Here is a 17,452-nt window from a genome sequence, read left to right on the forward strand (position 1 = left end):
AGAAGAACCTCCGACATTAGAGTTAAAGCCACTTCCAAATCATTTGGAATACGCTTATTTACATGGTGAATCTGAATTACCTGTAATAATATCGTCTTCTCTTACTGAAAATGAGAAATCACAACTCATTTCTGTGTTAAAAGCTCATAAACCAGCTATTGCATGGAAAATTCATGATATTAAAGGAATAAGTCCTTCGTATTGCACACATAAAATCCTTATGGAAGAAGGTCATAAAACGTATGTGCAACACCAACGAAGACTAAATCCTAATATGCAAGATGTTGTTAAGAAAGAAATTATTAAACTGCTAGATGCAGGTTTAATTTATCTAATTTCTGATAGTCCATGGGTAAGCCCAGTTCAATGCGTGCCTAAGAAGGGTGGCATGACTGTCATTACAAATGAGAAAAATGAGCTTATTCCTACTAGGACTGTAACAGGATGGCGTGTTTGTATTGATTATAGAAAATTAAATGACGCCACCAGAAAAGATCACTTTCCCTTACCTTTCATTGATCAAATGTTAGAAAGATTAGTCGGAAATAGTTACTATTGTTTTCTTGATGGTTTTTCCGGATATTTTCAAATTTCAATAGCACCCGAGGACCAAGAGAAAACCACATTCACGTGCCCTTATGGTACTTTTGCTTACAAACGCATGCCATTTGGACTTTGCAACGCCCCTGCAACCTTTCAAAGGTGCATGATGGCAATTTTTCACGACATGATAGAAGAATTCATGGAAGTTTTCATGGATGACTTTTCAGTCTTCGGTGATACTTTTGAAACATGTCTAGCTAATCTTGAACGAATGCTTATTAGATGCGAACAATCAAATCTAGTACTTAATTGGGAGAAATGCCATTTCATGGTTAAAGAAGGCATCGTTCTGGGTCATAAAATTTCAAAGGAAGGAATTGAAGTGGATAGAGCTAAAGTAGATGTAATTGCTAAACTTCCACATCCCACCAATGTTAGAGGAGTTAGGAGTTTTCTAGGGCATGCCGGTTTTTACCGACGTTTCATTAAAGATTTTTCTAAAATTGCCACTCCTATGAATAAACTCCTAGAAAAGGATGCTCCATTCATCTTTTCAGATGAATGTACCAAATCTTTTAATATTCTTAAAGAGAAACTCACTAATGCGCCGATCATGATAACTCCAAATTGGAATTTACCGTTTGAACTAATGTGCGATGCAAGTGATTTTGCAATGGGAGCCGTTTTAGGACAAAGGATTGAAAAACGATTTCAACCTATATATTATGCTAGTAAGACGTTACAAGGAGCACAAACAAATTACACAACTACTGAAAAAGAACTCCTTGCTATTGTCTTTGCTTTTGACAAATTTCGTTCATATCTCGTTCTAGCTAAAACGGTGGTCTATACCGACCATTCTGCTCTTAGATACCTATTTTCGAAACAAGATGTCAAACCACGATTAATCCGTTGGATCTTACTATTACAAGAGTTTGATATTGAAATCCGAGATAAAAAGGGAGCAGAAAATCTCGCAGCCGATCATCTTTCTCGTCTTGAAAATCCTGAATTAGAAGTTCTAAATGAATCGGCCATACAAGACAACTTTCCTGATGAATATCTATTGAAGATAGATCATAATGAAATTCCATGGTTTGCAGACTATGCAAACTACTTAGTATGTGGATTCCTTGAAAAAGGATTGTCGTACCAAAAACGAAAGAAATTCTTTAGTGATATAAAACACTATTTCTGGGAAGATCCACATTTGTTTAAAAGTTGTCCCGATGGAATAATACGCCGATGTGTATTCGGAGATGAAGCTAGTAAAATTTTAAACCATTGTCACACAGGACCAACATGAGGGCATTATGGGCCTCAACTAACAGCAAGAAAAGTTTAAGATGCTGGATTCTATTGGCCTACAATTTACAAAGATGCACACCTTCTTTGTAAATCCTGTGATGCTTGTCAAAGGGCCGGAAAAATAAGTCAACGTGATGAAATGCCACAAAATGTCATTCAAGTATGTGAAGTATTTGACATTTGGGGTATTGACTTTATGGGTCCATTTACAAAATCTCATAATAATCTCTACATTCTCGTAGCCATTGATTATGTATCTAAATGGGCGGAAGCACAAGCTCTCCCAACTAACGATGCACGAGTTGTAGTCAACTTTTTAAAACGTCTTTTTGCAAGGTTTGGAACACCGAAAGCTTTAATAAGTGATCGGGGAACTCATTTTTTTAATAATCAACTTGAGAAAGTTCTTAAAAGATATGGAGTAACTCATAAAATCTCCACCGCATATCATCCACAAACAAGTAGACAAGTTGAAAATACCAACCGAGCTTTGAAACGTATTCTAGAGAAAACCGTAGGATCAAATCCGAAGGAATGGTCCATAAAATTAGAGGATACACTCTGGGCTTTTAGAACAGCCTACAAAACTCCAATTGGAACCACACCTTTCAGACTCGTTTACGAAAAAGCATGTCATCTTCCAGTAGAAATTGAACACAAAGCATTTTGGGCTTTGAAGACATGTAATCTTGATTTACATGAAGCTGGACGTCTACGGTTAAGTCAACTAAACGAATTAGAAGAATTAAGACAAGAAGCATACGAAAATTCGTTAATCTATAAGGAAAGAACGAAGAAATGGCATGATAAAAGAATCAGAAGTTCAAAAGAATTTAAAGAAGGAGACAGAGTTCTTCTTTTCAATTCACGATTCAAGCTATTTCCTGGAAAATTGAAATCAAGATGGTCTGGACCATTCATAGTCAAAAGAGTTTTCCCATACGGAACGATAGAATTAATAAATTCAAATGGGATTGAATTTAAGGTTAATGGTCACAGAGTTAAACACTACATAGATAGTCCGATGGAAGTCGACAACGAAGTTAATCACAATTTCAATACCACAGCTAACTAAGTGTGGGGAGAATCAAGTCTTTAAAGGATAATATGTATTTCTGTTAGAGTTAGATTTTCTGTTTTCGTGTAGTTCTCGAAAATGGAACCTGATGATGTAGCGTGAGGGTACGAAATAGTATTATTTTTTTACTAGGAAATACTACAAAATATGACACAAGTTTTATTAATTTACGGATGGGATATACCTAAACCTTGCTACAACACTATAGGCAGTGTACCTAATCGTAGAGTAGTGTAGTTTTTAGTAAGTCCGGTTCGTTCCACAGGGAGCTGGTGATACTTACTATATTTTTAACTATATTTATAAAAAATATATATAATTATATAAGTAGTAATATTATTATAAAAGGGGGGTTTTACCGTTTAATGACCGGTTTGTCGATTCTATATTTTAAGCGTAAAGATAAATGACGATAATTAAAGTGCGTAAAATAATGACAATAAATAAAATGACAGAAAATAAAATTGCGAGTAATAAAATGACAGTAAATAAAGATACGATGAGAAATATAATAAAAGAATTATGCTTATTTAAACTTCCGTAATCATGATGTTTGACGTGTTGATTTTAATTTATTACCATGGGTTAATTGTCCTTTGTCCTGGTTTATTTGATATGTCTATCTGGTTTTTGTCCATAATAGTCCATCGGTCATAAATATAAAGTGCGAGTATCCTCGTCAAATTACCCTTATACCCGAAGTCAAATATTCCAACTGATTAAAGATTTAAACTGTGACGCAGTTATCACTTCTGTCAACAATTACACCAGTTATCACTGTATGTAATCCACCCCTGTTTTAATTAGTTTATGAATATTAATTCATCCACTTGATCAGAATGAATAATCAATTACCCAACCCAATTGATTAATTAAATGATTATAACAGATTCCATATGAACATCACTAAATAGGACAACCATAATCATTATTAATTATTAGGTTAATTAATTTGAAGATAGGTTCGACAGACTCCAATGAGTTGTCACTCAATTAGACAATACCCCCCATCTATTAATAGCCCATAGTTCAATTTCCACAAGTGTCGTTCTTTTGCCCAAACCTTAATTATGGTCCAAAGTTCAATAACCCCTTCTTAATATTTTAGCCCAACATCACGATTACTTCGGCTCAAATAAGCATAATAATAACTTAGCTACGAGACATTAATGTAAAAAGGTTGAACATAACTTACAATGATTAAAAATAGCGTAGCGTTACACGGACAGAATTTCGACTTACACACTCAAATGATCTCTATCATAAATCTTATTATTATCATAATTTAAACTTAAAATTAAGATTATTGTTATATCTTATTACATTAACATTATGATAGAGATATAGAATATAGATATTGATAATTGATATTGATAATTGATCGAAGAAAAAAAGATCGGAGAAAAATTCTCTCCCTCATTCATCGAACATAGATCCCTTTTATAGCGAAATATGAAAATTGAATTTTCATTTACGACCCCTGAACTATGCTCAATTAACAACTTTTTATTATTTAATATTATTCTTATTATGAATTATTTAAATATTATATTTTATTCTTGTGCATAGTTGACTCGTAATTTTTACACCGTTGCGTCGAGCGTTGAGAGTTGGTTCATGTCCTGGTTTCGGATTTTCGAACGTCCTTGCGTACAATTTTATATTTTGTACTTTGCGTTTTGTAACTTGTACTCTTGTCATTTTTAGACGTTCCTCATCAATAATTTGAACCTTTTTAATTGTATCTTGTACATTTGAGCTTTTTGGACGTTTTGGTCTTTCAAATCTTTGTTTTTGTCTTTAAATCTTCATTTTCGAGCGATTTGCGTCTTTCGTCTTCGCACTTATTTATTTAACTATTACAACTAAAAATAAGGAAATTACATTTAAAAACTTTACATATTGGAACGATATTGCTACTAAATATATGTTCATTTGGAGCACTATCAAATATCCCCACACTTGAGCGTTGCTTGTCCTCAAGCAATACAGAACTTGAAATAAAAACATACATGAATCACTTTTTTTATTCATCACATTTTGTACATCAGTGATTTTGATATAGCGGTATAAACAATGATAGTAATGATGGTTAAAGGTGGGTGTGTCATCCACAGTTGCCTTGGGTTTAGGTCAACGACACTTGCAATCAAATAGCCGATTTACTTTCGGTTTCCAAAGCAAAGTGCACATTTGAAAGGCGGTTTACAGTCCCACATGACTATAAAAATTTAGATCCTTTAGGAAATAGGATCTTTATGAAAACATTTGATCTTTTGAAAATTCAATCTAGCTTTTACCCTAGATAAGTTTTCTGATTTGATCCACCATTGGTGTTGCAAAATATATTTGTGGATCAATATTTTGGCTAAAAACATTTAGGTTCGTGTAATCCACTGCTATCCCGGTATCAGAAAGCACACATCCAGTTTACTTGTTCCGTATATTACCTTTCGGCAAACTACCGTCCGGTTGTAAAGGAAAGCGATGAACAAGAAACTGTTAAGGCAATGTCTAATGACATGCTTTTGGTTATGGTCTTTTAACGTGTCGGATGCTAGTACTATCCTTGGTAGGAGCAATAGTAAAGATCATCCTATGATTTTTCGGTCTGGCACAAGGTCCTGTCTCCGACCATGCTATGCAACCACCGTTCTTACGGTTGACACCCGATTTGGTTCAGCTGACCTAATGAATTCCAGGTGAATTCCTAGGATTTTACGTTCAATGGTAATGAACGCATTGAAAATGGATTTTCAGAAAACAAATCGGTTTGCAATTTTGATCAAAATATTTTCTCGTTCAAGCTCGAGTTTAGATATCATTGAATTCCATGAGTTTGAATTCTCAATCTTTAAGGTCAATCTCTAGGATTGAGTAATATCAGTCTTAAAAGCTGATTTTTAATCTTTAAGGAGATTATCCTTTCTGGGGATCTGATTCATTAGTCTTATCAAGCTAATTTGCACGGTGCCCTCCCCATTTTACAAGACAGACCCTCTCATGGTTAGGATAAGTCTGACCACTTGGCGACCCTGTTTGATGCTGAGGTCCGTGGATTTCCTGCTGATTTTAGTGATGACTTTTCTAGGTTTTTCGTCAACCTACAGCTGGTCTGGACGACAACTTCATGACCTAAATCAAGAAGCGCGTGTCTTTTTCGGAAGACTTTACTTCCTTTTAATGATGGAATTGATTCATCGTGTAGATCCATCTTTCTTTCAAATGTATTACAGTAAACCGGGTAAAACTGATTAGTATCGTCCAAAGCAAAAGTACCTGCAATAATCTTGTACAAAAATATGTGATATTTGTTTTAAATTGAATAACTTGGTACATTCTTCCCACACTTAGTTTCTTTCTTTGCCTTTTTATTTTCTTTTATTTCATTTTAAATGAATTCAAGCGTTTTAGGGTGTTTCTCAATTTATGTCCTTTCCGAGGTAACGATAATTTCGGTATTATCACCTAGTTTTCATCGTTCATAAATATGTATAAACATGATTTTGACTTCATTTAATTGAAAATTTTTCAAATTTTCACAAAATTTGGCAAATAAACCAAGTATAAACCTGAGAGAATTTATAACCCTTCCCCACACTTAAGATCATGCAATGCCCTCATTTGCATGAAATCAGACTATAATTTAAATTCATGAGGGTGATTAGCGTAGAAAAGTGATTAAAAATACCGAGTTTGTAATTACAAAGCTCGTCGAATGATAGATGGCGCCTCATCGTTCATTCCTTCATTTGTTATATCATATTTGTTGTTTTGCGTCTTGTCATCAAAATTAGTACCTTTTGCTTAACTTTAATGACAGTCTTTGAAAGTGCATTGTTTTACTCTGTTTTGTACATAAGATAAAATACAAACATATATATATGTATATATATTTTTGAAGTTTGGTTTATAACCCCACTTTTCAAAAATTTATAAAGTATAATATTTTTGGCATACTTTAAATCAATAAAATTAAAAATAATGATAACAAAATTTGTCGCCCCGCCCTCGGGTAAAGTAATTTCGGCTCTATGACCTAGTCTTCAACTTACGACGAATTTTATAAATCATTTTTTTTTTTTTTTCAACTTAATGAAATAAAGTAAATTTTGTTTTTAAATATCACACAAAACTTAAAAGCATATTAATTTCATATAAAACCTAAAAAAAACAAAAATTCAGAATGGGGGGAGAAAACTAGTTCTTTAGTGTCTGCTAGCGGAAAAGACCAATCGGATTCCATTCTCGGAACTACACGAGAACAGAACAACTAACTCTAGATAGCATTTTTTTAGAACATTTGAATCTCCCCACACTTAGGTAGCTGTGGTGTCGAAATTGTGATTAACTTCATCGTCAATTTCTCTTGGTCCATAATCAACTTGCCTATCTGTGACTTTTTCTTTAAGCCAGTGCCCGGCTTCTTCCGTAATATCCCAAAATTCAACTAGTTTCGCCTTTTCTTTAGGCGACAGATTGGATACTAACCGGTTACATAACTTAAAGTTCCCCTTACTTCTAGCATCGATAGCCCGTTTAAAAAGTTTCTTCATTGAACTGTTAATAACGGGGTCATTTAATTTCGTATCAACAACGGGGTTCTTTATTATCATGTCATCATTAGGTGTTACTTCATTTTCCCCACACTTAGGCGTTTTATTATTATTAAGCACTACCGTTGGAGTTGGTAAAACAACATGGTTCTTACCAAGCGTTTTTTCTGGTTCAACGGTCTTGGTTGGTGGAGATTTAGACTTTCGAATCATAAAGGTGATAGATTTGTTACCACTTTTAAGTGTCATTCTTCCATTTCCTACATCAAATAACGCCCCGGTGGACGCTAAGAATGGCCGACCTAAAATTAGAGGAATGTTTGGGTCCTCTTCTATGTCAATGACAATAAATTCGACTAGAAAGGTTAAATTGCCTACTTGAACGGGTAGGTTGTCAGCAATTCCAACTGGGTGCTTAATGGTTTGATCAAAGAGTCGAACACTCATATCCGTTGGACTTAACTTACCTACACCTAATCTCTTATATAAGGAAAGAGGCATAACACTTACACTTGCACCTAAATCTGCTAGTGCATCATACATGACACAATCACTAAGTAGACAAGGAACAATAAATTCACCCGGATCACCTACCCTAGGTGGAGGTTTTGGTGGAACTGTATTCACCGGGTTTACTTCTACGGCTTTTGTTTCTTGTACTTTCTTATTCTTTTTCTTCTTCTTCTTTCCAGAAGTATCACAATCTTTATTTCTTATTACTTGCTCATACTCAACTCCTTTTCTTGGAAACGGGATGGGTGGTTTGTATGGTGTCACCACTGGCTTTACATACTCGGGTGGTGGTGGTGTAACTTCTTCATTGTTACTCTCATCTAAAACCTTCCCATCTTCTGATGCTGGTTTTTCAGAATTCGTTGACACCATATTAACATTCTCATTCCGAGGATTTACTTCAGTATTACTCGGTAGCTTTCCTTGTTCCCTCTCACTCATCATGCTAGCAAGAGTACCTACGTGTTTTTCTAGATTCAAAATGGAAGCTTGTTGAGTTCTTAATGACTGATCAAACCTCTCGTTCGTTTGGGTTTGAGTTTCAATAAATTGTGTTTGAGATTCAACTAGCTTTGCCATCATTTCTTCTAGATTTGGCTTTTTCTCTTCGGGTTGTTGTGGTGGTTTATACAAGCTAGGTCTTTGTTGATTGAAAGTGTTGTTTTGAGTTGGTTGGTTATTCGGACCTTGTTGGTTATACCAGTTATTTTCGGGTCCTTTTGGATTGTAAAGAATGTTTTGATTTCGATTTAAGTTTAGCCTTGGCGGTTGATAATTATTTTGATAATTATTTCCCGGCCTTTGGTTCATATAGGAAACATTCTCTCGTTGTTCCATCGTTGGTTCAATGTGACAATCTTTCAATAAGTGTGGTCCACCGCATTGCTCACAACTGATTCGTATTGCGTGAATATCTTTATTCATCTTTTCCATTCGTCTTTCGAAAGCATCTATTTTTGCGGAAACGGAATCAAAGTCAGGGCTAGAATCGGCTCTAGCCGCTTTAGATGATCGAAAGATATCTTTTTCTTGGTGCCACTCATGCGAGTGGGAGGCTGTGTTATCAATAATTTTGTAAGCTTCAGTTGCGGTTTTCTTCATAATGGATCCACCAGCGGTTATGTCGATGTCTTTTCGTGTGGCGATGTCTACGCCTTTATAGAAGATTTGTACTATTTGAAAAGTATCTAATCCGTGTTGAGGACATCCTCTCAACATCCTTCCGAATCTTGTCCACGCCTCATATAATGTTTCATTTGGCTTTTGCGTGAACGTAACAATTTCTCCTTGAAGTCTCACGGCTTTGGATGCCGGAAAGAATCGTTTAAGAAATTTTTCAACTAAAACATCCCATGTGTCAATCGCCCCTTCAGGTAACGATTCTAACCAATCTTTGGCTTCTCCCTTTAAAGTCCAGGGAAACAACATGAGATAGATCTGCTCATCTTCCACTTCTCGGATTTTGAATAGTGTACAAATTCTATTAAACGTACGAAGATGTTCGTTTGGGTCTTCATTCGGTGCACCACTGAATTGGCATTGGTTAGTTACCATGTGTAGGATTTGTCCTTTAATTTCATAATCTGGAGCATTAACTTCTGGTTTAATAATGGCGTGACCTTGGCCAGTGCGCTTAGCTCTCATTCGTTCTTCCATACTTAGAGGTTCCAGATTTTCCATAATTGAATTTGTTGAATACGAATCACTAGAAGATTCTGATTTAATGGTTTGTGGTTCAGGAGGAATGATTAGTGGTTCTGGATCTTGGAATTGTCCCTGAATATTCTCCGGATTCTCAATTGTGAGGTCGGGTTCAAAAGATGGATTATCGGAAATTTGAGTTGGAGTTCTTGGTCGACTGGATGACGATTCTAAAGAAAAATCAACGGCGGTTATATTTGCTAAATGTCTTGATCTAGTTACAGGTGGTGAACGTATGACCGGCGGCGAACGTCTTGCTCGGTGCATTCACTGAATATCCTATTAGTTTTTAAAAAGGAAAGAAAAATTATAATAAGTTATCCAATTAATAGACTTTTCTGATTTTGCCCACGTTTCGAATAGCCAAAAGATGCAGCAGAGGGGCAGGATTCGTTTGGTCTCAATATAATTGAGGACTGTTTGGCTCCAATAACCCGGTCCACGTACAAATCCAACTATTACTACGAACCAGAAAATTTTTATGTCTATCAATTTAACCACTTAAAATAAATTTTCGTAATTTTAAGAAATTTAGAGAAGAAGTAGAAAAAAATTCTAAGTCCTAAAAACTAGAATGGCGAGAAATAAGAAAGAAATAGATTGCGCGTCGAAAAATGTCGAAAAATAAAAGGTCGAAAAATAGGCGTCGAAAAATAAAAATAAAAAAGTAGTGCGAAATACGGCGTCGTAAAATTCTAAAGCACCTAAAACTTAGTCTAAGGAATAAGCACTTAAGGGATTTTACGGCAAAGCCTAAAAATTCTAGAAGTAAAAATAACTATGGCAAAACTAAACTTAATACTAAAAGTTGCGACTATAGTCTAAAAATCTAAAGGTAATAAAACTAAAAAAAAACATTTTTTTTTATAGACAAAATTTTAAAAATATATATATATTTTTTTTAATAATTTTATATTTTTTTTTTTTTTTTTTTACGTTTTTTTTTTTTTTTTTTTTTACGTTTTTGTTTTTACGTTTTTTTTTTTTTTTTTTTTTTTTTTTTTTTTTTTTTTTAAAAAAAAAAACGATTTTTTTTTTTTTTTTTTAAAAAAAACGATTTTTTTTTACAAATTAATAATTTTTTTATAGTTATAATTTTTTTTTAAAACTTTTTTTTTTTTTAATTCATTTACTATTCATGAATAGTAAATAAAAATAAATTAATTAATTTACTATTCACATGAAAGCGACATGATAGCAATTATTAATTATAAGTTACATAATATACCCCTGAAGTATTTAATAAATACGACTTTTTTTTTTTAAAATTTACGTAAAGATTCTTAAATATTATTATATTATTATATTCTATTTCAATATTATTATATTATTATATTTTATTTCAATATTATTATAATTAAAAATATAGCGTTTTAGCGCTCCCCGGCAGCGGCGCCAAAAACTTGATGATGTAGCGTGAGGGTACGAAATAGTATTATTTTTTTACTAGGAAATACTACAAAATATGACACAAGTTTTATTAATTTACGGATGGGATATACCTAAACCTTGCTACAACACTATAGGCAGTGTACCTAATCGTAGAGTAGTGTAGTTTTTAGTAAGTCCGGTTCGTTCCACAGGGAGCTGGTGATACTTACTATATTTTTAACTATATTTATAAAAAATATATATAATTATATAAGTAGTAATATTATTATAAAAGGGGGGTTTTACCGTTTAATGACCGGTTTGTCGATTCTATATTTTAAGCGTAAAGATAAATGACGATAATTAAAGTGCGTAAAATAATGACAATAAATAAAATGACAGAAAATAAAATTGCGAGTAATAAAATGACAGTAAATAAAGATACGATGAGAAATATAATAAAAGAATTATGCTTATTTAAACTTCCGTAATCATGATGTTTGACGTGTTGATTTTAATTTATTACCATGGGTTAATTGTCCTTTGTCCTGGTTTATTTGATATGTCTATCTGGTTTTTGTCCATAATAGTCCATCGGTCATAAATATAAAGTGCGAGTATCCTCGTCAAATTACCCTTATACCCGAAGTCAAATATTCCAACTGATTAAAGATTTAAACTGTGACGCAGTTATCACTTCTGTCAACAATTACACCAGTTATCACTGTATGTAATCCACCCCTGTTTTAATTAGTTTATGAATATTAATTCATCCACTTGATCAGAATGAATAATCAATTACCCAACCCAATTGATTAATTAAATGATTATAACAGATTCCATATGAACATCACTAAATAGGACAACCATAATCATTATTAATTATTAGGTTAATTAATTTGAAGATAGGTTCGACAGACTCTAATGAGTTGTCACTCAATTAGACAATACCCCCCATCTATTAATAGCCCATAGTTCAATTTCCACAAGTGTCGTTCTTTTGCCCAAACCTTAATTATGGTCCAAAGTTCAATAACCCCTTCTTAATATTTTAGCCCAACATCACGATTACTTCGGCTCAAATAAGCATAATAATAACTTAGCTACGAGACATTAATGTAAAAAGGTTGAACATAACTTACAATGATTAAAAATAGCGTAGCGTTACACGGACAGAATTTCGACTTACACACTCAAATGATCTCTATCATAAATCTTATTATTATCATAATTTAAACTTAAAATTAAGATTATTGTTATATCTTATTACATTAACATTATGATAGAGATATAGAATATAGATATTGATAATTGATATTGATAATTGATCGAAGAAAAAAAGATCGGAGAAAAATTCTCTCCCTCATTCATCGAACATAGATCCCTTTTATAGCGAAATATGAAAATTGAATTTTCATTTACGACCCCTGAACTATGCTCAATTAACAACTTTTTATTATTTAATATTATTCTTATTATGAATTATTTAAATATTATATTTTATTCTTGTGCATAGTTGACTCGTAATTTTTACACCGTTGCGTCGAGCGTTGAGAGTTGGTTCATGTCCTGGTTTCGGATTTTCGAACGTCCTTGCGTACAATTTTATATTTTGTACTTTGCGTTTTGTAACTTGTACTCTTGTCATTTTTAGACGTTCCTCATCAATAATTTGAACCTTTTTAATTGTATCTTGTACATTTGAGCTTTTTGGACGTTTTGGTCTTTCAAATCTTTGTTTTTGTCTTTAAATCTTCATTTTCGAGCGATTTGCGTCTTTCGTCTTCGCACTTATTTATTTAACTATTACAACTAAAAATAAGGAAATTACATTTAAAAACTTTACATATTGGAACGATATTGCTACTAAATATATGTTCATTTGGAGCACTATCAGAACCCGAATGGTCTTTCCCTAGCAGACCCTAAAGAACTAGTCTTCTCACCCCATTCTGAATTTTTATTTTTTTTAGGTTTTTACGAAATGAAGACTTCCTGTGAACTAAACCATGGTCTAATGCTACACGCTTTGATTACTAAACGTAATAATGACACACTTCCGAGTGAACTGGTATCAATAATCAGAGATAAATTGGACGGAGTAAGAAAAGAATCCAGATGCGAAGATAATAAGTTACAATTTGGTAAAGAAAAATCAAAATCCGCAGCGAAAAGAAGAGCACGACACCTTGAAAAATGTCACAAATGCGGAAAATGGTCACACAAAGGTAAATGTTCAAATAATCAAACCTATTCAAACACCGAATTTGTTACTTTATGCAGAGATGGACCGTTCATATGTTTAGAAGAAAAAACATTAAATGCTCGAGGTTACGCCTATGTAGCCATGGAAAATCAATTAGTCCGACTATCTTATGAGTGGGCTAGAGCATATCACTAAGAAATCTATTTCACAGGTAAGTTTGTACAGTTTTTATTTTTATTTTTATTTTTTATTTTTAACCTTTTGATAATAAACGCTAATTTGTTCGCTATAAAGTATTAAATTGGTATTCGATGAAATTAGGTCTTGCGACCAAAATTATTGATATCATACAAAAATTTATTACATCACTGCGAAATTTAACGTTTATTCTTAAGGTATAAATATCTTTAATCAATCAACTCAAAATATTTCAAAAATTCGTCATGAGTTAAATTAGGTTATGGAACCAAAATTACTTTACCGAAAAGAGGGCGTATATTTTTGATAATATTTGATTGATTAAAGTGGGATAAAAGCCAAAAAGATTTTTACTTTTATTTTTACCATGTTTTTAAAATTAATATATAAATCTTAAATTGATATTGTAAACTTTTTAAATCAATATATTTAAAATTGTAAATATTTGAAAAATTAATATTTTTAATATAAGTTTGTATGTATAAAAACAAAATTAAATTTAAGTTTGGTGTGAATTTTTAATATTAATTTTGAATTTTATGCATTTTAAATTAAGTTGTGTGAATTTAAAAACAAAAATTTACTTTATCTCATTAAGTTAAAAATACGATTTTTAAAATTCGTCGTAAGTTGAAGACTAGGTCGTTGAGCCGAAATTGCTTTACCCGAGGGCGGGACGAGAATTTTTATTATCATTATTTTTAATCTTATTGACTTAAAGTATGCCAAAAAAAAAAAAAAAAACCCAAAAATCTTTGCTTTTAAAACCGCGCTTTAAATTGACAAATTTTAAAATTATGTCGAGGGACGGACTAGGACATCGTTCCCAAACGACCTCGTCCTAAATAACAAGGGAAACAAAATTTTAAAATTAATTTATTAATATTGTTTTTATAAGTTAAGATTTTTATAAAAAAATAATAATAATAATGCAAACACCGCGACTCGCGGAGTTTGTAATAGGTAAATACCGCGACTCGCGGAGCATCAAAATTCCAGAAAAAAAATATAAACTGATCGAACAGATCAGTATCCACACCCACACCCCAAAATACTGCGAAAATAAACCCAAAAACACACACAAATCCGAATTTTTTTCACCATTTTTCATCAAATCTTTCACAAAATCATGTTGAGAAGGATGCTATCAAGGAATTACTCAAGGAAAACGGTAATTTCTTCATCAAAACACCCATTTAATCCGAAAATTAGTGTTCTTGAACAAATTTATACCCAATTCAATTTTGATGCCTTTTAGTGTAATTATGCTTAAATTGCTTATATATTATGCCTGTATAACCTAGATTGATACTATTTAACATGATTAGAAGCCTTAAACTTCAAATTTTGAGTAATCTAGGGTTTGTGTTCTTGAGCAATTTGGGGCTTTTTGATATAAACAGGTTATGGCCGATTTTTGTCATGAATTATTGCTAAATTAAGTAGTGTAACATGTTTAGGTAGTTAAATGATCCAAACTTTGAGCCTAAACATGATTTTTGAGAATTAAAGTGGACTTTTTCAAGTCTAAAATTCATGAACTTGATTTTTGAGAGATAATGCCATTTAAAACTTATTTAATTGCTAATAATGATTATTTTGACATGTTATTTGAGTTGAATGCTTATGAACTTGGAGAACATTTTCGTATATGCTTATTTGAAAAAGTGTAGATTTGATTAAAATATGAAAATGAGCATAAGTTTGATATAAATTGAACATGTCATTGTAATTATTTTGATTGATGATTTTGCTGACACTAATGCATATTTGGATGCACAAAAATTGTGTTTGATGTGTTTTACAGACTGAAAGGGGTGAATCTTCATCCCAAGCTCGCATTGCTCCTCCTGAGAATGCGGAACAACAGGATGTTGATAACTATTACAAATAAGATATACCTCATCCGGTTATGACATTTTCAGATATGCACGTGGAAGATTTGCACCCAAACTTGAGATTAGACAGACGTTGGATAGATTATCCAAAATACCAAAGGAGCTTGCACACTCTTCATTCTAAAGCTGTTGAAGTACCTAGGGTAATAGAATGGGAACCGTTAGAAGCCGTAGGATTGGGCAAACGGATTAGAGAATTACTTACACAGAGGTATGGTAATTCTACTTTTAACGATTGGGTACGATTATTCAACATGCGTAGACCTGTATATAAAGTATGGTGTGAAGAATTATTGTGTAGTATAGAAATAAATGATCGGGTAGCTACTTTAACCGATCGAACTTTTATTAGATTTTTGTTAGGAGGTTCGATGCGCCACATGTCTCTACTAGACATGGCTCAGGCCTTACGTATATATACGCCTGAGGAGCTAGCATCTGCCGATTGTCAAGGGTTGATATTAAATGGTAGGAAGATTGATGAAAATTTTGATACGCATGGTGTATGGAGTCAAATGACTAGCCATCACCGATTTAAAGGGGGAAATTACTCTTATACGGATATAGATAGAGCTGAGTTAAGAGTAATTCACAGGTTTCTAGCGAACTCGATTACACAGCGAGGTAAAAATAAGGAAAAGGTAAATGAGCAAGATTTATTTTACCACATGTGTATTCGAGACCCACAAAGCGCTGTAAGTATACCTTATTGTGTGGGTTATTATTTATCGGCTATGGTTAGGGTGATGAGACCGCACAGTATAATATGAGGTGGTATATTTATTACATTAATTGCTGAGTATCTCGATGTGAATATAAGTCGGGGGGATTATTAATCGAAGAACCAGAACCCCACGATACAATTGGTTTAAATGTATATCATGGTGCTAAGGTTTTGAAGAGGCGAAATAACGCCGCAGTACAATATAATGGAAGACATCCACAGGTTGAAAGAAATCAACAGCCAGGTAATGTGGGAGGGAGAAATGAAATGACAGAAATGCAAAGGTTTATAGCTTCACAAGAGTATGAAAATGCTAGACATCAAGCATTTGAAGATTGGCAAGTTCATCAAAACCACATCATAGTTCATTGCCAACATGTAGGTAGAAACTATATTCCTACTCCAAAGCCCGTATTTCCTCCCTGGTCTATAGAGATTCAACCACCGTATCCTACTTATAACCCAGCTGAAGCATTCTATAACACATACGGTTATGCATGGAACCCCTACTGGTATCAGTATCAACCCTAGTTTATTTAGTTTTATTTATTTTATTTTTGTAATGTTACTACATTTAACACTTATGTTGATATTGTAATAGTTTTTATAATTTTTTAACTTTTATTATTAGATTATAATAATTTTTGAATGTGGGGTAATATACCAAACTTCAAAAAATATGTATATATGTTTGCAGTTTATCTTATGTACACAACAGGGTAAAACAACGCATTTTCAAAGACTGGCATTAAGTTCAGCAAAAGCAACTAATTTTGACGACAAGATGCAAAATATATGTGATGTAACAACAAACGGAATGAACAAATGATGTGCACCATTTATCATTCAACAACAAAGAACAATATGTTTGGAAACTTTGGTAAAATTTAATCATTTTTCTACGCTGATCACCCTCAATAATTTAAATTGTTACTGATTTCTTGCAAATGAGGGCATTGCAAGATCTTAAGTATGGGAAGGGGTTAAATTCTTTCGAATTTTTAAAATTTTTACTTTATACACTTGGTTACCATTAGAAATACTAGTAAAGGAGTAGTTGTATTAGAATCTAGTGCTCTCTGATAATAAAGAACAGCCCTAGTCTTATATACTGACTACCCAATTCTAGTAAAAATTTTCAAAATTTTCAATTAAATGAATTCAAAATCATGTTTATACATATTTATGAACGATAAAACTAGGTGTTAACACCGAAATTATTGTTACCTCAGAAAGGACATAAATTGAGAAACAAACCAAAATGTTAGAATTCATTTAAAATAGAATAGAGGACAATAAAAAGGCAAATAAAAGAAAATAAAAGCCAAGTGTGGGAATATTTACCAAATTATTTTA

The sequence above is a fragment of the Rutidosis leptorrhynchoides genome, chromosome 2 (assembly GCF_046630445.1).
Source record: "Rutidosis leptorrhynchoides isolate AG116_Rl617_1_P2 chromosome 2, CSIRO_AGI_Rlap_v1, whole genome shotgun sequence".
NCBI classification, from domain to species: domain Eukaryota; kingdom Viridiplantae; phylum Streptophyta; class Magnoliopsida; order Asterales; family Asteraceae; genus Rutidosis; species Rutidosis leptorrhynchoides.